This window comes from Arvicola amphibius, chromosome 10, assembly GCF_903992535.2.
Source record: "Arvicola amphibius chromosome 10, mArvAmp1.2, whole genome shotgun sequence".
NCBI lineage: Eukaryota > Metazoa > Chordata > Mammalia > Rodentia > Cricetidae > Arvicola > Arvicola amphibius.
In genome coordinates this window covers 45552922-45573836 of record NC_052056.1, presented here as the reverse complement: position 1 = coordinate 45573836, position 20915 = coordinate 45552922, and the positions used below count along the sequence as shown (strand labels likewise).

At 41.4% G+C, this 20915-nt stretch overlaps 1 pseudogene; it reads right to left on the bottom strand.

The window, feature by feature from the left end:
- Positions 1 to 2920: 2920 nt before the first annotated feature.
- Positions 2921 to 20313, bottom strand: LOC119824237 (annotated as a pseudogene).
- Positions 20314 to 20915: the final 602 nt, after the last annotated feature.

Sequence of the window (20915 nt, the reverse complement as noted above, 5' to 3'; positions counted from 1 at the left end):
GAGGAGGAAGAAAAGAAAACTTCTGTCAGCTTCCATCACTCCTTCAGTCCTCCGACAGACATATTTATCCACAGACTTCCTCTTTTCCTTCGGCTTCAGAAGCTCAAAGAAACGGGAGCACACACGCATAAAAGAAAACTACAAAGTGGATAATAATCAAATTGATCAAAAGCAGTGATGCAGAAAAAAATCAAAAATTAGACGCGCCTAAAGACAAAAATAAAGATACTAACAATTTCTCTTTAGAAACAAAACTAGACATTAGGACAATAACGTGTCGTTCCATCTACTTCCTCCTTAGTTTTACGGTTTTCTTTATAGATATATAACAAAATTGTATATCTATATGATATAGTAAATTTTGTCTTGTTTGACTTTATATAGTTTATACATATTAAAGAAAAATACATTTCCTTTAGAAAAATAACAAACTGATTCTGAAATTCTGGTGAAAATATGGAAATACCTAGAATAGCCAAACAAAAACAAAATAAAGGAACAAAATTTGATTTTGATTTTATGCCTGATTTTATTTAAGACTTATCATAAAGCTTTTAGTAATCATAATGTCATGATATTTGTAGACAGTTAATTCAAATATCCCAATGAAGTAAAACAAAACTCAAACTCACACAAAGGTGGAAAATTAGTGTTTCACAAAAGTAACACAGTGGAGAAAGGATAGCTTTTTAAAATGAATCTTTCTGGCATTGTTTTATCTCCATATGAAAAAATGGAACTAGGCATTATACCTACCACATTCAAGAAATTACCTGAAAAATAGTTATAGGGTTGTGCTACGCCCATGGCTGTCACGCCTGCGTAGCAGACAAATGCCGCTAAGGTGGACCGACGCTGAAGGGTTGGGGTCTGCGCTCCCAGGAGCTGAGCCCCAGGCGGTTCCCTGGCAATCAGCCACAGTCATGATTCTGGATCAGCAAACTCGCCTTCGCTGGCCCTGACGCCATATTGAGCTTTCTGTTCTTTGTTTCTGTATTCTGTGTAGTTCTTTTATCTTGCCAGCAGATCAAGATGCTCTAGGACATTACCAATGATAACAAAACTACTGAGGACATACTGGATTCTGGATCGCTCTCTGGGAGGAACTTATGTATACCCTAGAACAGAAAGAGCTCATGATAGGAGAAGATGAGTAAATGATGAAGGAAAACGTATGGAGTGACATGAGTTACCATCTATGGAGAGGCTAGCCAGAATGAGAAAACCCCTGGTGCATTTTAGATAGGAAAAAAAGGCAGGCTATTCTTGACAATATGAAACCAGCCATTCAATATTGAAGCAAGCCTTGGGAGTGGAATCCTAAAGAATGGTGTTTGGGTTACCATGGGAACAGATACGATTTAGGGCCATGAGAAAGCAGTTGGTTAATGGTGTGAGACGAGTTTCAAAGGAAAACTTTGCCCACTTGGTCCTAACCACAGAACATACTGAAAACAATCAATTGCCTGTAATCATTCTTTTCATGAAAAGCTTTTTGTTTGCCAACTTCCTTCTGTAATCCCAAAAAAGTGATGCTTGAATTTTAGTAAATTTGCAGCAGCATATTCAACCCTATTGAGTGTGTCTGTCTGTCATTTCCTCGCCGATTCCTGATTTCCCCTAGCCTTCACCCCTGTTCTCCCTCAGTCTCCGATCTCCAAGAGAGTCGGTCCGTGGCAGGGTTGAAGATATGGCTTCACTGGTAAAGTACCTCCTGCCTAGAAATGAAGACCCAAGTTCCATCTCCAAGCCAGGCATAGTGGTGTGCACTTGTAATCTGTGCTGGTTAATTTTAATTGTCATCTTGTCACAACCTAGTATCACCTGAGAACAAACAGAGCCTCAACTGAGGGATTACCTAGATCAAAATTGCCTGTTGGCAGTCTGTGGGGTATTGCCTTGATTATTAATTGGCATAGACAGGCCCAACCCACTCTGGGTAGCACCATACCTAGGCAAGTGGTCCTGAACTGTATGAAAAAGATAGAGTAGTATAAGCCAGCCTGCAAGCCAGCCAACAAGCAGCATGTCAATGTCCCTGCTGTGGCTCTTGGCTAGAAAGTGAGTTCCACGGTCTGAGACTGTGCCGTGTGGAAGAGCAAGAATGTCAGCCTTCAAGGTTCTGTCTTGAATTCCTACCGTGACTTCCCTCGATGGTGAGATGTAATCGGGAACTAGAAACCAAACAAACCCTTTCTTCCTCTATGTTACTTTCAATTAGGGTATCTTATCAAAGTAAGGACAATGGAAACTAGAACATAATCCTAGTGCTGGGGAGGCAAAGACAGGTGGACCCCTGGAGCTCATTAGCTAGCCAGTCCAATTGAATAGGGCTCCAGGTTCAGTGAGAAATCCTGCACGTCTTTACTCCCATTATTCAGGAGGCAGAGACAGGCAGATCTCTGTGAGTTCAAGGCCAATCTGATCTACCGAGCCAGTTCCAGGACAGCCAGTGACACACAGAAAAACCCTGTCTTGAAAACAAATGTGGATAAAGATGCCTGACATTGACCTCTGGCCTCCACATGTACAGACATGTACACATGCATGCACACAGACACACAGTTATGCATACACACAATTTATTGTAAAACTAAACATAAAATCTAAAACTGTAAGCCAGAAAACATTGAAGAAAATATGTGGATTGGGCAAACATAATCCACGAAAGATAATTTGAATTTCATCAAAATTTAATTTTTCTTTCCACACTTTTTTTTCTTTTTTCTCAATTAAACTTGTTTTAATGGGTCTCAAAATTCTGACAGATTTTTGGTCAAGTTGTTTCCATTAAAAAGTACTGATTTTGAAAACTAATAACTTAAAACTGCCACACACACACACACACACACACACACACACACACAAAAATGGTCCACAAAACATTCTCCTTTCCTTCTGAAGGTTTTACGATGCAATGTTATCATTAACCAGTCTTTTACTATTAAACTTAAATGGCCAATTGAGACAAACAATGCTGAGACCGTTCTTCCACCACTGATTAAGACTGGGGTGGCAGGTGTTAGGGATAATATTCATTTAGCCTTCTGAGCTTTCTGGGCAGACTTGGTGACCTTGCCAGCTCCAGCAGCCTTCTTGTCTACAGCTTTGATGACAGCCACAGCAACTGTCTGCCTCATGTCACAAACAGCAAAGCAACACAGTGGAGGATAGTCAGAGAAGCTCTCAACACACACGGGCTTGCCAGGAACCATAACACCAATGGCTGCATCACCGGATTTCAAGAATTTAGGACCATCTTCCAGCTTCTTGCCAGAACAACAATCAGTCTTTTCTTTAAGCTCAGCAAATTTGCATACTGTATGAGCTGTGTGACAATCTAGTACAGGGGCATAGTCAGCACTAATTTGGCCTGGGTGGTTCAGAATAATCACCTGAGTAGTGAGGCCAGCAGCTTCCATTGGTGGGTCATTTTTGCCGTCACCACCAATGTTGCCATATCTAATGTCTTTGACAGACACATTCTTCACATTGAAGCCTACATTGTCCCCAGGAAGAGCTTCACTCAAAGCTTCATTGTGCATTTCAACAGACTTTACTTCTGCCGTCACATTGACTAGAGCAAAGGTCACAACCATGCCAGGTTTTAAAACATCGGTCTCCACTCGGCCCACAGGAACAGTCCCAATACCACCAATTTTATAGACGTCCTGGAGAGTCAGTCGAAGAGGCTTGTCAGTTGGATGAGTTGGTGGCAGGACACCAATCCAAAAGCTTCCAACAGGGTGTTCCCACTGGCACTACCATCTGGATGCACTTTTGCCTTACACCCTGGGAGTGAAACAGCTAATTGTTGGTGTCAACAAAATGGATTCCACCGAGCCACCCTACAGCCAGAAGAGATACGAGGAAATTGTTAAGGAAGTCAGCACCTACATTAAGAAAATTGGCTACAACCCTGACACAGTAGCATTTGTGCCAATTTCTGGTTGGAATGGTGACAACATGCTGGAGCCAAGTGCTAATATGCCTTGGTTCAAGGGATCCACACTTTTTCTTAAGAAATCAAAAAGTCCACAGACTGGGTTTTTTAAAAAAATCTTTCCAAAGAATATATCAATTAAAGACATATTTTAGTACATATTAAGAGCTCTCTGAAACTCAACAATAATAAACAGATAAGGTGTCTGGAGCCTACTGTGTGATCCAATCATTCTAATTCTGTATCTTTACCAAAAAGGGAGAAAATATGTGGTTACGAAGATTTATGCATGCAACAGCTTTATTTGCCATAGCCAAATGCTGTTATCCCAGATAAACACTCACCAACAGGTGAATGCAAAAACAGATTATTGTATATCTATACAAGGAAACACCGCTCAGCAAGAAATATTATCAAACCATTGCTACAATAGCCTTGATGCATCTCATTTTATTATGCTGAGTGAAAGAAGCCAAATAAATAACGTAGACTGTGTGGTTCCCTGTTGGCTGAGTTTTCTGTCCTGCCCAATTCCCACTGCCATTAAGTCCCAAAGAAATCACAGAGAGGCCTACATTAATCATAAACTGATTGGTCTAGTAGCTCAGGCTTCTTATTAATTAATTCTTATAACTTGTATCAGCCCATAATTCTTGTCTGTGTTAGTCACATGGCTCGGTACCTTATTCAGCAGGGCTACTGATTTTTTTGAGTTAATCTTTTATCCTGCTATATTACTGAACGTATTTATGAGTTGAAGAAGTTCCTTGGTAACATTTTTGGGATGGCTTAGGAAAACTATCATATCATCAACAAATAGTGAGAGTCTGACTTCATCTTTTCTGATTTGTATCCCCTTGATCTCCTTTTGTTGTCTTATTGCTCTAGCAAGGACCTCAAGAACTATATTGAATAGATATAGAGAGATTGGACAACCTTGTTTTGAGATTACTGGGAATTTCTATCCATTTAGTTTGATGTTGGCTGTTCCCTTGGTGTGTACTGCCTTTATTATGTTCAGATATATTCCTTGTATCCCTGCTCTCTCCAAGACCTTTATCATGAAGGGATGTTGTATTTTGTCAGATGCTTTTTCGGCATCTAATGAGATGATCATGTGGTTTTTATTTTTCAGCTTGTTTATATGGTGGATTACGTTGACAGATTTTCATATGTTGAACCATCCCTGTATGTCTGGGATGAAGCCGACTTGATCATGGTGGATGATGGTTCTGATGTGTTCTTGGATTCGATTTGCCAGTATTTTATTTAGTATTTTTGAATCAATGTTCATGAGTGAGCTTGGTCTGTAATTCTCTTTCTTAGTAATGTCTTTCTGTGGTTTAGGTATCAGCATAATTGCAGCCTCATAAAAAGTTTGGCAATGTTCCTTCTGTTTCTATTGTGTGGAATAATTTGAGGAGTATTGGTATTAGTTCTTCTTTGAAAATCTTGTAGAATTCTGAACGGAAACCATTTGGTCCTGGGCTTTTTTTGGGGGTGGGGGGGTTGGGAGACTTTTGATGACTGTTTTTGTTTCTTCAGCAGTTATAGGTCTGTTTAATTTGCTTATTTGGTCTTGATTTAATTTTGTTAAGTGATATTTATCCAGAAATTTGTCCATTTCCTTTCAGTTTTCCAGTTTTGTGGAGTACAGGCTTTTAAAATATGACCTGATGATTCTCTGTATTTCCTGTGTGTCTGTTGTTATGTCCACTTTTTCCTTTCTGATTTTGTTAATTTGGATATTCTTTCTCTGCCTTTTGGTTAGTTTGCATAAAGTTTTGCCTATTTTGTTTATTTTCTCGAAGAAACAACTCTTTGTCTCATTGATTCTTTGTATTGTTTTCTTTGTTTCTATTTGTTTGTTGATTTCAGCTCTCAATTTGATTATTTGCTTCTGTCTAGTTCTCTTGGGTGAGTTTGCTTCTTTTTGTTCTAAAGTTTTCAGATGTTCTGTTAACTCACTAGTGTGGGATTTTTCCAGATTCATTATGTAGGCATTTAGTGCTATGAACTTTCCTCTTAACACTGCTTTCATTATGCCCCATAAATTTGGGTATGTTGTGTGGTCATTTTCATTTAATTTTAGGAAGTCTTTAATTTCTCCCTTTATTTCTTCCTTGACCCATTGATGATTCAGGTGAGCAGTTTAATTTCCATGTGTTTGTGTGCTTTCTGGAATTAGTATTGCTCTTGATTTCTAGTTTTAAGCCATGGTGATCTGATAAGATACATGTGGTTTTTCCAATTTTTTTATCTGTTGAGGTTTGGTTTGTTACAGAGTATGTGGTCAGTTTTTGAGAAGGTTCCATGAGGTGCTGAGAAGAAGGTATATTCTTTTCTGTTTGGATGGAATATTCTATAGATGTCTGTTAAGTCCATTTGAGTCATAACATCTGTTAGTTCCGTTATTTCTCTGTAAATTTTTTGCCTGACTGACCAGTCCACTGGTGAGAGGGGATTGTTGAAGTCTCTCACTCTTAGTGTGTGGGATTTAATGTAGATTTAGGCTTTAGAAGTGTTTCTTTTACATATGTGGGTGATCTTGTATTAGGGGCATATATGTTCAGTATTGAGATTTTCTGTTGATGGATTTTTCCTGTGACTAATATGAAATGTCCTTCTTTGTCTCTTTTGGTTGATTTTAGTTTGAAGTCTATTTTGTTAGATATTAGGATAGCTACACCAGCTTGTTTCTTAGGTCCATTTGATTGGAAAAAATTTCCCCAACCCTTTACTCAAAGGCGATATCTGTCTTTGAGGTTGAGGTGTGTTTCTTGCATGCAGAAGAAGGATGGATTCTTTTTTCGTATCAATCTGTTTGCCTGTGTCTTTTTATAGGTGAGTTGAGTCCATTTATATTAAGGGATATTAATGACCAGTGATTGCTATCTCCTATAAATTTGGTTTTTGTTGTTAGTGATGTTAATTTGTGTATTTTCCCATTCTTTGGGATTTGCTGCTATGAGACCACCAATTGTCTATGTTTTGTTGATGTAGCAAACTTCCTTGGGTTGGAGTTCTCCTTCTAGTATTTTGAGTAGGGCTGGGTTCATGGCTAAATATTGGTTAAATCTGGCTTTGTCATGGAATAACTTGTTTTGTCCTTCTATGGTGATTGATAGTTTTGCTGGGTATAGTAGTCTGGGCTGGCATCTGTGGTCTTTTAATGTCTGCATAACGGTTGAACATGACCTTCTAGCTTTCATTGTCTCCAATAAAAAGTCAGGTGTAATTTTGATAGGTCTGCCTTTATATGTTACTTGGCCTTTTTCCTTTGCAGCTCTGAATATTCTTTCTTTATTCTGTATGTCTAGTGTTTTGATTACTACATGGCAAGGGGACTTTTTTTTGATCAGTCTGTTTGGTGTTCTGTACACTTCTTGTATCTTCACAGAAATATCTTTCTTTAGGTTGGGAAAGTTTTCTTCTATGATTTTGCTAAATATATTTTCTGTGCTTTTGAGGTGAACAACTTCTCCTTCTTCTATACCTATTCTTTTTTATTTTTATTTTTTTTGGTTTATTTTTTTATTTTAAAATTTCCATCTCCTCCCCTAATCCTCCCCCTTCCCTCCTCTCTCCTCCACCCATAACCCCCCTTCCTCCCTCTCCAGGCCAAGGAGCCATCAGGGTTCCCTACTCTATGTTAAGTCCAAGGTTCTCCCAACTCCTCCCAGGTCCAGGAAGGTGATCAGCCAAGCTGACAAGGCTCCCATAGAGCCCGTCCATGCAGAAGAATCAAAGCCCAGCGCCATTGTCCTTGGCTTCTCAGGCAGCCTCCACCGTAGGCCACATTCAGAGAGTCCGCATTGGTCGCATGTTCCATCAGTCCCAATCCAACTGGAGTTGGTGATCTCCTGTTAGTTATGTCCCACTGTCTCCATGGGTGAACGCACCCCTCACGATCCTGACTTTCTTTCTCATGTTCTCGCTCCTTCTGCTCCTCATCAGGACCTTGGGAGCTCAGTCCGATGCTCCAATGTGGGGCTCAGTCATTTTCTTCATCCATCGCCAGGTGGAGGTTCTATGGTGATATGCAAGAAATTCATCAGTATGGCTATAAGATCTGGCCTTTTCCGGCTCCCTCTCCTCAGCTGCCCAAGGAACTAGCTGGGGGCATCTCCCTGGAAACCGGGGAACCCCTCTAGAGTCAAGTCTCTTGACAACCCTCAGATGGCTCCCTTAATTAAGATATATGCTTCCCTGCTCCCATATCCACCCTTCCTGTATCCCAAGCATCCCATTCCTCCGAGCTCTCCCTATTCTCCCCTTCACACTTTTCTCTCCCCATTTCCTCTTGGCCCCGTCCCACCCCACCCCCAAGTTCCCAATTTTTGCCCGGTGATCTTGTCTACTTCCAATATCCAGGAGGATTACTATATGTTTTTCTTTGGGTTCACCTTCTTATTAACTTCTCAAGGATCCCGAATTATAGGCTCGATGTCCTTTAATTATGGCTAGATACCGATTATGAGTGAGTACATCCCATGTTCATCTTTTTTTGGTCTGGATTACCTCACTCAGAATAGTGTTTTCTATTTTCATCCATTTGCATGCAAAATTAAAGATGTCATTGTTTTTTACCGCTGAGTAGTATTCTAACATGTATATATTCCACAGTTTCTTCATCCATTCTTCCACTGAAGGGCATCTAGGTTGTTTCCAGGATCTGGCTATTACAAATAATGCTGTTATGAACATAGTTGAGCAGATGCTTTTGTTGTATGATTGGGCATCTCTTGGGTAAATTCCCAAGAGTGGAATTACTGGGTCCTGGGGTAGGTTGATCCCAAATTTCCTGAGAAGCCGCCACACTGCTTTCCAAAGTGGTTGCACATTGCTCCCACCAGCAATAGATGAGTGTACCCCTTACCCCACAACCTCTCCAGCAAAGGTTATCATTGGTGTTTTTGATTTTAGCCAATCTGACAGGTGTAAGATGGTATCTCAAAGTTGTTTTGATTTGCATTTCCCTGATAGCTAAGGAGGTTGAGCATAATCTTAAGTGTCTTATGGCCATTTGAACTTCTTCTGTTGAGAATTCTCTGTTCAGTTCAGCGCCCCATTTTTTAATTGGGTTAACTGGCATTTTAAAGTCTAGTCTCTTGAGTTCCTTATATATTTTAGAGATCAGACCTTTGTCAGTTGCAGGGTTGGTGAAGATCTTTTCCCAGTCAGTAGGCTGCCTTTGTGTCATAGTGACAGTGTCCTTTGCTTTACAGAAGCTGCTCAGCTTCAGGAGGTCCCATTTATTCAATGTTGCCCTTAATGTCTGTGCAGCTGGGGTTATACGTAGGAAATGGTCTCCTGTGCCCATTTGTTGTAGAGTACTTCCCACTTTCTCCTCTATCCCACTCAGTGTGTTCAGATTAATATTGAGGTCTTTAATCCATTTGGACTTGAGTTTTGTGCATGATGATAGATATGGATCTACTTTCATTCTTCTACAGGTTGACATCCAGTTATGCCAGCACCATTTGTTCAAGATGCCCTCTTTCTTCCATTGTGTACTTTTGGCTACTTTATCAAAAATCAGGTGTTCATAGGTTTGTGGTTTAAGATCCGGGTCTTCTATACGATTCCATTGGTTGACTTCTCTGTTTTTATGCCAATACCAAGCAGTTTTCAATACTATAGCTCTGTAATAGAGTTTGAAGTCAGGGATGGTAATGCCTCCAGAAGTACCTTTATTGTATAAGATTGTTTTGGCTATCCTGGGTTTCTTGCTTTTCCATATAAAGTTGATTATTGTCCTCTCAAGATCTGATTTTTTTTGGAGTTGATCTTGTATTCTGCCACGTAACTGAAGGAGTTTAGCAGCTGTATGAGTACTTTTGTGGAGATTTTGGGGTTGCTTACGTATACTATCATATCATCTGCAAATAACGAAAGTTTAACTTCTTCCTTTCCTAATCGAATCCCCTTGATTCCTTTATGTTGTCTTATTGCTATTGCTAGAACTTCAAGCACTATATTGAAGAGATAAGGAGAGAGTGGACAGCCTTGTCGTGTTCCTGAATTTAGTGGGATGGCCTTGAGTTTCTCTCCGTTTAATTTGTTGTTAGCTGTTGGCTTGCTGTAAATAGCCTTTATTGTATTTAAGAATGACCCTTGTATCTCTAATCTCTCTAAGACCTTTATCTTAAAGGGGTGTTGAACTTTGTCAAATGCTTTTTCAGCATCTAATGAGATGATCATATGGTTTTTTTCCTTCAGTTTATTTATATGATGGATTACATTGATAGATTTTCATATGTTGAACCAGCCCTGCATCTCTGGGATAAAGCCTACTTGATCGTAATGGATAATTTTTCTAATGTGTTCTTGGATTCGGTTTGCCAGTATTTTATTGAGAATTTTTGCATCAATGTTCATGAGTGAGATTGGCCTGTAATTCTCTTTCTTGGTTGACTCTTTGTGTGGTTTAGGTATCAGGGTAACTGTAGCTTCATAAAAGGAATTTGGCAGTGACTCTTCTGTTTCTATATTATGAAATACCTTAAGGAGTATAGGTATTAGGTCTTCTTGAAAGTTCTGGTAGAATTCTGCATTGAAACCATCTGGTCCTGGGCTCTTTTTGGTAGGGAGGTTTTTGATAACTGTTTCTAATTCTTCACGACTAACAGGACTACTTAGAGCATTTACCTGGTCCTGGTTTAACTTTGGTATATGGTACTTATCTAAAAAAAATGTCCATTTCTTTTACATTTTCCAATTTTGTGGCATACAGGCTTTTGTAGTAAGGTCTAATGATTCTCTGAATTTCCTCTGTGTCTGTGGTTATATCCCCCTTTTCATTTCTGATCTTATTAATTTGTGTGTTCTCTCTCTGCCGTTTGATTAGTTTGGATAGGGGTTTGTCAATCTTGTTGATTTTCTCCAAGAACCAGCTTTTTGTTTCATTGATTCTTTGGATTGTTTTCTGTGTTTCTATTTTGTTGATTTCTGTCCTCAGTTTGATTATTTCCAGTCTTCTACTCCTCCTAGGTGAGTCTGCTTCTTTTTTTTCCAGAGCTTTCAGGTGTGCTGTTAAGTCACCAATGAGTGCTTTCTCCGTTTTCTTTAAGTGGGAACTTAGTGCTATGAACTTTCCTCTTAGCACTGCTTTCATTGTGTCCCATAGGTTTGAGTATGTTGTGTCTTTGTTTTCATTAAATTCAAGAAAGACTTTAATTTCTTTCTTTATTTCTTCCTTGACCCAGGTGTGGTTCAGTAGTTGACTGTTCAGTTTCCATGAGTTTGTGGGCTTTCTGGGGGTAGCATTGTTGTTGAATTCTAATTTTAATCCATGGTGATCTGATAAGACACAGGTGGTTACTAATATTTTTTTGTAACTGTGGAAGTTTGCTTTGTTACCAAGTATATGGTCAATTTTCGAAAAGGTTCCATGAGCCACAGAGAAGAAGGTATATTCTTTCCTATTTGGGTGGAATGTTCTATAGATGTCTGTTAAGTCCATTTGGTTCATTACCTCCATTAAGTCTTTCAATTCTCTGTTAGGTTTCTGTCTGATTGACCTGTCCATTGGTGAGGGAGGAGTGTTGAAGTCTCCTACTATTAGTGTGTGTGGTTTGATGGCTGCCTTGAGTTCTAGAAGTGTTTCTTTTACATAAGTGGGTGCTTTTATATTAGGGGCATAGATATTCAGGATTGAGACTTCATTCTGAAGGATTTTTCCTGTTATGAGTATAAAGTGTCCCTTTCCATCTCTTCTGATTGATTTTAGTTTGAAGTCAACTTTGTTAGAAATTAATATGGCCACACCGGCTTGTTTCTTAGGTCCATTTTCTTGATAAACCTTTTCCCAACCCTTTACTCTGAGTAGGTGTCTGTCTTTGTGGTTGAGGTGTGTTTCTTGTAAACAGCAGAATGTTGGATCCTGTTTTCGTATCCAATCTCTTAGCCTGTGCCTTTTTATAGGTGAATTGAGTCCATTGATATTAAGTGATATTAATGACCAGTGGTTGTTAACTCTGGTCATTTTTTCGTAGTAGAGTTTGTGTGTTTCCCTTCTTCTAGTTGTGCTGGTGAAGGGTCGCTAGATGCCTGAGTTATTGTGGGTGTTGTTGGACTCCTTGGTTTGTGATTTTCCTTCTATTACTTTCTGCAAGGCTGGATTTGTGGCTACGTATTGTTTAAATCTGTTTTTGTCCTGGAATATCTTGTTTTCTCCATTGATGGTGAATGCTAGCTTTGCCAGGTATAGTAGTCTGGGCTTGCATCCATGTTCCCTTTGTGTCTGTAGCACATCTATCCAAGACCTTCTGGCTTTCATGGTTTCCAGTGAGAAGTCAGGAGTAATTCTGATAGGTTTCCCTTTGTATGTTACTTGACCTTTTTCCTTTGCAGCTCTTAATATCTGTTCTTTATTCTGTATGTTTTGTGTTTTGATTATTATATGGCACGGGGATGCTTTCTTTTGATCCAGTCTATTTGATGTTCTTTAGGCTTCTTGTAGCTTCATAGGAATATCCTTCTTTAGGTTGGGGGAATTTTCTTCTATAATTTTGTTTAATATCTTTTCTGGGCCTTTGAGTTGTAATTCTCCTTCTTCTACCCCAATTATTCTTAAGTTTGGTCTTTTCATGGTGTCCCAAATTTCCTGGATGTTTTGTGTTAAGAATTTGTTGGATTTGTTTTGTTCTTTAATCTGTGAGTTTATTTCCTCTATAGTATCTTCAGAGTCCTAGATTCTTTCTTCCATCTCTTGTATTTGGTTGGAAATACTTGTCTCTGAAGTTTCTGTTCATTTACTCAGAATTTCCATTTCCAGTCTTCCCTCGGATTGTGTTTTCCTCATTACCTCCATTTCATTTTTCAGGTCTTGTACTGTTTCCCTTACCTGTTTGATTGCTTTTTCTTGTTTTTCTTGTTTTTCTTGGGTATCTTGAGAGATTTATTTATTTCGTCTACCTTTTTGTTTGTCATCTCCATTTCTTTATGGCAGTTTTTTACCTCCTGTTTAAGGTCCTCTATTATTTTCATAAAGTACTGTTTAAGGTCAATTTCTTCTATTTCTTCTGGAGTAGGGTGTTCAATTCTTGTTGTTTCGGGATGACTGGATTCTGATGATGTCATGTTGCCTTTCGGGTTGTTGGATGAGTTCTTGCATTGGCGCCTGCTTATTTCTTCCTTCAAATGGAGCTAGGAGAGACTTGGTGACTTGTTCCAGTCCTTGCTCTGACTGAATCTGGGTGGATCTCCTCAGTACCAGAGCAGGAACTATTCCTTGCAGCACAATCTGAAGGAGCCTGCACTCCCTTGCCGGGCTCCTCAGACCTGCCTGGAGGGCAGCCTCTCCCCAGTCTGGTTAGGTGGCCTTGATACAAGGTCAGGACACTTGAATACACTAGGGAAGGCCATCCAGATGGGACTCCACAGCACTGAATCAGGGATTCCTGGTAGCTGAGGGACGCCTCCCAGATGTGTCTTTCGGTTTTAAGATCTGGTGTCTTTGCTCCCAGATGTGTCTTCTGGTACGAATATCGGTGTCTTTGCTCCCAGATGAGTCTTCTGGTGCTAGTATCTGGTGTCTTTGCTCCCAGATGTGTCTTCTGGTCCTCCCAGATGTGTCTTCTGGCCCTCCCAGATGTGTTTTCTGGTCCTAATATCCAGTGTCTTTGCTGGCCAGGGAGTTCCGGAGAGGGCCTACCTTGCTGCAGGCAGGCTAATGAAACAAAGAAGCTCCTGCCCGCTGGTTGCACTCCCTACGCAGTCCCAGCGCCCTGATCCAGCTCTATACCTATTCTTCTTAGGTTTGGCCTTTCATGGTGTCCCATATTTCCTGGATATTTTGGGTTAAGCCTTTGTTAGATTTAATGTTTTCTTTGACTGACGAGTCTATTTTCTCTATTGTATCTTCAGCGCTTGAGATTCTCTCTTTTTTCTTTTGTATTCTGCTGTTTATGCTTGCGTTTGTGGTTCTTGATCATTTTCTCATGATTTGTTTCTATAATTCCCTCAGCTTGTGTTTTCTTTATTGTCTCTATTTCAGTTTTCAAGTCTTAAATAGTTTCTTTTATATATTTGATTGTTTTTCTTTCTTGGTTTTCTTTAAGGGATTTGCTGATGTCCTTCAATTTTTTTTTGTTTGTCTTTTCCTCCATTTTTTGAGGGAATTTTTCATTTCCTCTTCAAGTATTTCAAACATTCTCCTGAAGTTATTTTTTAGGTCATTTTCTTCTGCTTCATCTATATTTGGTTGTTCTAGCCTTGCTGTTGTAGGGTCCCTAGATTTTACTGGCGAGAAAAATGCCAGTATGTGTATGTTATCTCAGACATTTCATTAAAGAAAACGCTACTTGCAGTTGTAAAACATGAAGTCAGTAATGGGATGCTGGAGTTTCACTGCTGCGTTTCCTGATGACAGTACCTAGTAAGAGTTCTTCCAATGAGGCCCAAGAGCAGTTTGGTTTCGTTTTTTGTTTTGTTTTGCTTTACACTGGGCATAGCTTACCTATTAAAAAAAACTTTTATTGATTCTTTGTGGCTCTCTCATCATGCATTCTAATCCCACTTAGCTTCCTGTCTCCTCACATTTGCCCTTGGCCCTTGCAACCTCCCCCTCCCCCACCTCAAATCAAAACCAAATTTAAGAGAAAAGCCAAAACCAAACCAAACAAAACAAAACCAAAAATAAAATTTTAAATAGAAGAGGAAGAATCTTGTCATGGAAGCTGTAATGGCCCGTTGAGTCCATTCATCTTTGCTTGCAAGTGTTCATTACCTTGATTCATTGATCTGGCATGAGGCCTTTGGTTTTTGCTACACCAACAATAATGGACTCTCACTGGGGCTCCTCTTGGCTATCCTGTTGCTGTCCTGTACCGAGAAGATCTTGCTGTTTTGGATCTGTAGATTCATCTTTTTTACATGTTCCAACAGTTCATAGACTCTGAGTGTTGGGGTAGGCAAACTCATAGCCCTGATTCTGGACCTGAGTGATAGTTGGGTTGGTAGCTGACTGGCTTTCCCTTATTGTCACTGCTGGCTCGAGCTGTCCAGCACTGCCTTGGTAACTCACCCAGTACAGACTACAGCAAGGAGCGGGACCAATTCTCACGACCTTGGGGCCCTCAGATCCAGGTCCCCCTCACTCACATCACCAGGGACAGCTCTACTGTTCTGCCCAGGCTAGCTGCAGGGCCCTCTCTCCTGATTGCTGTAGAAGGAATACAATACGAGGGGGTGTTAGGGTCAACTCTCCAGACAAGAGCAGTTTTTATCCACCGTCTCTGTTAATTATGAAGTTACCTAATCTGCTTCCAACAGAGTCTAATATTAGGGGAGAAGTGTCTAAATGCATAGACATACTGGTTCCCAGAAGGATAGCCAGAGTGTCCTCAAATGAATAGACCATAATGTTGTAAGAACCAGCCTTTGGAAGTTAGTAGTTGTGGCTACATACTTATTTGGAAGCATGTAGTTTTGTCATAGCAGTTCTGGTAAATTATGCCCCTGAATCATTCATCCAACAGTTGGGACACCCCAGATTTAGAGGCCTGGAGAGTTTCAGCCTGGAGTCATTCAACATACCATTCCTAAAAATAAATAAGGCCAACCCAAAGGAGGTAAAGGATTCCCTAGGAATCTGCCTCTCAACCAGGCTTCATCTTTTGATTTTCTAGGATTGTTATATTCACAAGTAAGTCATGCCCCGAAATAATCTTTCTAAATGTTTTCCCAGCACTGTATCCAGAAAGCTCACAGATCCCTGTAACTCCAGCTCCAGGGGGGGTCCGATGTCCTCTTCCGGCCTCCATGGGCACCCACACTCATGAGATCACACCCCTCCACACACATAAGCATACATGTAATGAAAAATAAAATAAAATATCTCAACTTGTTCATTTCTCTGTGTGTATTTGTGACGGTCTGCTTTCTTATCTAGCCCAGGCGGCCCTCAAGTTTTTGGTTCTCATGGCTCAGCCTACAGAGTGCTTGGATTCCGGGTGTGAGCCACCACACCTACCTTCTTGTTTCTGATGGGAGTCCTAGCAGAAGTGAGAAAAAACTCATTTCTCTACCACTCCAGAAGTAAACCTCCTCTCTGCTACAATTCTATTCCCCTGCCTTCAGGGAGTGGGGCTGGGGACTTCAAAAATGTGATGAGTTCTGCAATCTGAGCTGGTTTTGCTTCATTTACAGGAATATAGTTTAACAAAAACTCATGTAGTGACAGGATTTTTAACTTCCACCTCCAATTTCAATTGTAACACGTGATTCCTCTTCAAGTGACAAAAAGATTCTCTGTGGGAGTTACTAAAGGTTCTGTGGGAAGCAGACATTCACGAGGTTCCCCTTCTACTGGAAGCTTTCAAAGGATACTAGCAAGGCTCCTCCCTTCTTCAAGGCTACATGGGAGGCAAATACTTGACTGGACTGTAGTGTAACTGCCTATCCTCACCCACGGGTCTTTTTATTTTATTTTATTTTTTAAAATGTATATTAGCATGGGTTTCAGATCCTCTGAAACTGAAATTACAGACAGCTATGAGCTGCTATGTGGGTTCTGGGAATTGAACCCTGGTCCTCTAGAAGAGCAGTCAGTATTCTTAACCATTGATCCATCTCTCCAGCTCCCTTCCCCACAGGAGTCTTTTCAATACTGCGATTTCTCATGCTTTATCTTTTGTGGTGTGGCTTCCTGTGTGTGACCTGAGAGACTTCCTGGTGATAGAGCTGCTTTTCTGTCACTGCTGCTCATCTACATGTCCCCACCAAACTCTTTGGCTCAGCAAACTGGGCTCAGACTGAATCCTTTCCTGACTTGTTGGTGTCCTCTCTGACTGAGCTGTCTCTTCAATCCCAAATCCAAATAATTTTTAGTGGAATATACGTACACAGCATGACTTTGCTGGGCCTTTAACCTATTTTTGTTTTCGTGTGTTTTATTTGATCGTGGAAAGAAACATCCTGCAGGTTCCTCTCTGGGTCAGTCCAATAATAAACCTTTGCCACCCAGCGTTAGCATTGGGGTTCTTAGCAACATATGTACAAGTTGATAAAGGTTGGCGTCTTAGTCTCTTTCCCTGTTGCCATGATAAAATGCTCTTACAAAAGCCATTTAGGGGAGAAAGGGCTGGTTCTGCCTCACAGTTCGAGGTTGCAGTCCATCATGGCCGGGAAATGGAGGCAGCAGGTGCTTGAAGCAGCTGGGCACACCACATTCACAATCAGGAAACAGGCAACGATGGATGCACGCTAGCGCTGGGCCCACACTTTCCTTGAAACATTTCAGAACCCACATTCAAAGAGTGGCCTTTCCCACCATAAAGATCTCACAATCAATTAATGTAATCAAGATAATTCCCCACAAGCCTGTGGAGCGGCCAGTCTCCTCCACGAGCCTAGATCCTATCGAGTTGACAGGTTAGCACAAACCATCACAGAGTGGTGCTCCTTGTCCAAAGAATTTCAAGTTTTCCTGTGCATATTTGCTCCTCTGTTGGGGCCTTGGGGGCTCTTTCATTATAACTCTGAATTGGTCTTGGGACAGAGGTTTAAATCCTACAGTTGTCTGCATGCCTGACTTCTAAAGGGAAGGCTCGCCAGAAGCAGATAACATTCGGCATTTTAAGAGAGTTGTTGGGAGAAGACAAGAACTCTGAAGAAGGGGGAGAAAAGAAAGAAAGGAGGGAAAAACATAATCAAAAAGCTACAAGGGGAAGGGAGGCACGAATGTCGAGTGGAGAACAAAAGGAGAATTGACTGTGTGATGGCTCTACTTGGGTGTTCTTTTAGTCAAGCTGATTACAGGCTATCTGTCCAAAGAATCTTTTAGTGAAGCCACTTGCGTATAAGGTTTTCACCTGGAGGCCTCTATATTGCATAGTCTCAGATCTGACAGAGGACACAGACAGCTTGTTCATTGAGGCCGCAAGATTTATCCAATACTGTGGACAGACAAACAGCATGTTGAGGGCTCTGACCACCAGAGACACAGTTTGGTGATGATTCTGAAAAGAAGAATGCAGGGCCCATGGAACAGAAGTGTTCTCTCTCCTCTCTCTCTCTCTCTCTCTCATCATCCCTCCTCTCTCGCTCTGCGATATATCAGAGATATCTCCTACGTACTCAAGAACACTCCAATCCCTCCCTCCCTCCCTCCCTCCCTCTCTCTCTCTCTCTCTCTCTCTCTCTCTCTCTCTCTCTCTCTCTCTCTCTCGATGGGTAGTTTCACAACACAGATCTGCATCCAAGCCCTCTGATTCCTAGCAAGGAGGGCAGGTGGTCGGGACCAATACCACTACCGCCCCCCTGCCACCCCATTCCCCACCCCTTTGATGTAAGCTCACTTTCCAGGTGGGAGATCCTGGCACCTGGAAGTCTGTTAGCTGGGGACTCATGGACAATGTCCTGCCAGGGTGTCTGTCTGTCAGTACCTGTGAAAGAGAAAGAGCTGCTGCAAAGCACTGTGGTTCAAACAGCCACTGGATTCTGACATGACCCTGACATACACACCAATCAAAAAATTGTCCCCTCCCCCTGGGTCCCAGAGATTATACTCCACTTGCTTTCTAAAGTGCCTCTCAAATAAGTTTTGTTGAAGTGAATATTTCCTAGGGTGGTCACTGAAGGCCCAAATCATATTTAATAAAACTGTGCCATTTAGCAAGGTAGACATGAGGATTAGAATCAGACTGAGTATGCACACAAGAAGGCGGAAAGCATCACTTAGATGGCCGTCTAAGAGCCGGCAGAAGGTGGCTGAAAGTAAACCTTGGGGTGGTGGTGTGGCTTGACTGTTAAGATCACCTGCTGCTCTTGTGGAGACCTGGGTTCCATTCCCAGCAACCACTTGGTGACTCACAACCAACCAAGTCCAGTTCCAGGGGATCTGATGCCTTCTTCTGACCTCCATGGGCACCAGACACAGACGTGGCACACATACACACAGAGAGTCAAAACACTCAACACATAAATCCTAAAAACCTTTCCTAAAAGGTGGTGCGTGCATGCTTTGCATCTCTAGCCCTGACTGGATGCTTAACTGCTTCCCCATGAAGACCAGAAACCTGTGCTTCCAGGAGGTAGAATACCACAGAGAATGTTCCTTGTGGATTGAAGTCAAATTCCAGATGGAAGGATGACTTGATCTGGTTTGTGCAAATGAATGTGGTAGAGGGGGAACTATGTCTGAGAAGGCATCTCAGCTCAAGCAGCCCACATATATGTTCTACTCCATGGCAAACACTTTTAGACAACACAGCACAGAATAGAATGAGAGCAAAGAACAAAAAGGGTAAAAATGATCGGTATAACTCTAACAAAGACTCTAAACAATGGAAACTGGTAAGAAAACCTAGGGACTCTGATAGCCAAATAACCCAAAGACAAATGCATCCTGGTTCAGGAGTCATACTGACCTCGCACATGTCTGTGCAGACAGAAAGTCGTGAGCAGTAACAAGGGACTTTAGTGAGACCTATCTGGTAGGTAACTCGAACTCACAGTGATAGATGGTGCCAATCATTTTTCTGTGGGATCTTCAGGAAAACATGGGAATCAAAGCAAACATACCCAGGAACATGTTATATAGATAGATACCAGATAGGCTTGGTGGGTCTTTTTCTCAGACAGTTAAAGAAAAGATGGGAACAGAACTGAGAGCCGAAGAGGGACATTCAGCTAAGTGCTGTTACCTCTAGCAGTATTCAGAATTGTATTGGCTTTAGAGTGTCCCAACAGGTTACGTCTCCCACTTCTCTCCATCTGGTAGACTACAATGATCTGTACAGCCCTTCTATGGCAGGGATTAAGTACTGCTCTTGTCCATGAGAATGAAGAGAGAAGTTCTCCACAGTTTGCTATGACCAGTGATTCATCTACTAAACATGAAGGCAGAGGTTTAAAGACAGGCAGGGAAGTGAGAAAGTTTTATAGTGAAAAAAAGTGAAGGCTTTGGAAGGTTCTGATTGGATCCTGGTACAGAGACTCTGAGGGCAGGTGAGCAGCAGGGTAACTCATGTTGGGGAGCTTGCCTGGCCTCTGATGAGCCCATGTGGAAATCAGGACAAAAGCCAACTGACTCACTGTACCAGTTCCCAGTGTCTGCACCACTTGCTGCCAAGGTTATGGTTTTGGCCTTCTGGGATGCTTGCTGTTAAGGCTGGCTTCCTGAGCTGACTGCTACTGAAAGTATTCTCCAAGTTACACAGCCAATGGCCGATTGGACATTCTGTCTTCACTGTGAGGTTTTAGCATTGCTAATATTAAAAACGATGGGGCTGAAGAGATGGCTCAGAAGTTAAGAGCACTGACTACTCTTCCAGAGGCCCTGGGTTTGAGTCCCAGCACCCACATGACCGCTCATAAGGGTCTGGAACTCCACTGTCAGAAGACCAGGCACCAGGAGAGCACATGGTGCACAGACATACATGAAGACAAAGCACCCAAACACAGAAGAGTGAATAAATAATTTTAAGTGACTGCCTGCTAGGATACATTTTTTTTAAATACTGGCCTGGCACTCATACAATAATATTCACAGAATAATATTTGTTCATACACCTTTCTATTTTTAAATATACTGTTAAGTGCATTCTTCCTCCTTCTCCTTATGACAACTTGTAATGATTCTGAGAAGATGATTAGCCTAGTTCGTTCAGTGGATTGTTGTGGTCCAGCCTCGACGGGTTCCAGGGCAGGGCGTGTAGATTAGAAACGTTAGGCAGAGACGCGGAGTAGAGTTGGGAGGGCAACCCAGTGCATACTGAACCTGCCCAGTTTTATTTTCCATATGCATTAAACACCCCAAACCAAAAGGGGGAGGAAGGCAGAAGACCGCTTTACCAAGACACAAAGAACAAACAGTAATTACTCTTCAATACCAGAAACATCAAGTAACTACATCCTGAGCTAAGTATTCTGTTGTTTAGGCAGGAAATGAAGCAACCACACCTTAGGCCAAGCATCCTGTAGGCAGCCACACCCTGGGTCAAACCTCCTGTCATAACCTTGAAGG